The sequence below is a fragment of the Eriocheir sinensis genome, chromosome 9, assembly GCF_024679095.1.
Source record: "Eriocheir sinensis breed Jianghai 21 chromosome 9, ASM2467909v1, whole genome shotgun sequence".
NCBI lineage: Eukaryota > Metazoa > Arthropoda > Malacostraca > Decapoda > Varunidae > Eriocheir > Eriocheir sinensis.
In genome coordinates this window covers 20067299-20069248 of record NC_066517.1, presented here as the reverse complement: position 1 = coordinate 20069248, position 1950 = coordinate 20067299, and positions in this window count along the sequence as shown.

Below are 1950 nucleotides of genomic sequence, written 5' to 3'. Positions count from 1 at the left end.
TGAAGTAGAATTTTTCTGGTCATATTTTTCTCGTTTCTTGGTTGTCTTTTTTGCCACTGAAAACAGTATTAGTGCAAGTAAAGAATTATACTTTCATGTGTTATTCTTGTGTGTTTCCTTTGTCAGATCCGCGGGTCACCTTGACAAAAATGTAAGCACTACTATACAAGTAACGCGTATCATTTTCCTGCGTAGTGGTGGCCTCGAGTTTTATCCCACGTGTGTCATCGCAGTAGCTGTCAATGACGTGAAAGTTGATTCCACGTGACGGTCATACGCGGCGACGAGAGTAAAAAGCGAGACATGCACACGAGTAGCTACGACCTCTCACGGGTTTGCCTCACCTCGGAGGCTGCTCATAATGTGCGAGATAATTTTATGTATCGGTCATGCCTGGCGGAGTAAAGATCAAAGCGTGGATGCGAGCACAGCAAGACCACCTCCACGACTCAAGGCGACGTGCGGACGGAAATGTTGCAAGATCAGTGAGCTCGAGAAGAGGCGACACACCACCCGCAGGGACCCCCCGACGTCTTCCCCTCCCCCTTCACGGCCACGCCTCAGATAGTTTACTGTATGGCCATAACTTACAATTATGTTTGCAGTGTTAGCTGAACAGACCTACATGCAAACACATACGTCATAACATAATTTGTAAAAGATAATAACTTACTGAAACTTTTACCTCATTGTCTTTATATTAAACTACATACGTCATAACATAATTTATAAAAGATAATAACTCATTGAAACTTTTACCTAATTTTCTTTATATCAAACTACATACTGCATAACAAAATTTATAGAACATACCGTAATGACTCATTGAAACATTTACCTAATTTTCTTTGCATTCAACTAGTCTCTATATGTTGAATTAATGATAAATACATTTTGTATTTCTTAATGGAACAATACTCCCTGCCACTATCGTTTATGCACATATAGCACCTAATAGTACTTGTACAGTGGTACACATTACTTCATTTGTTGAGTAAGAAAAAAAGAACAATACAAAAGGGTCACGCTCCTTCAGGTTCTCACAATGATCGGGAACTTTATCAACGACAGACCAAACACTCGATGAACACTTGAGGATGGGCGCTAATATCTAAAGTGATTGCCAGTTGTTTAGGGTCTAAATTTGCATTATTTGGAAAGGCGACGGGTGCGCGGAGCCTTGATTAAAATTTACGTTTGACAAAGGGCACTAACAAAGGTGATTTAAATAAGTTCAGGGTATAACTCGTGGCAATGGGTTCAAATCAGATAAGTGTAAGCTTAATAAGGGCATAAACAAGGAGTTACTATTAGAGTGGTAGCTGAGTTGAACAGACTTTGCAACCATGAGGTGTCTGAGTGTTGATATGATAGATACCTTCCATAAAAGGTTAAGTGAATTCATGGATAAGTTTACCAGGAGCTGTTATGTGTAGGCCGAATGACCTCATGCAGACTCCGTATGGTCTTATGTTCTTGTGTTTCCACACTACTTCATGTTCAGAAGTGGGATTCATTTTCTTGATTAAAAGTTACCCATCTAGGCTCACGGTTGACGTCAAAGAATAATCGGAGCACGGATAAAATTTCCACTGGACAAAACACCCACGGGACAAAACCTGCATGTACAAAAAACCCAAAGACAATACTTCCGTAGTTAAAGCATAAGACAGACAACGAGCTGAAGCAGCCATGAGTGATGCAGTGAGGTGAGGCCTGCACGCTTCACATTCACAGCCTTTTTATGAGGCCGAGAGCAGGTTTCATGGCTACCAGTGGCTTGGCGAGTGGCATCTTACCGAGCTGCAGCCTCCGCTTGGCACTCGTCTCAGCCTCCCCCACTGCCCCCCGCCTGCAATGCTTCGCGACATTTAGGAAACTGGTAAGTCGGTCAGGTCACCTCCACGCCCAGTCGCTGCGGCAGAGCGCAGCGCTGCGAGGGGTCTGACC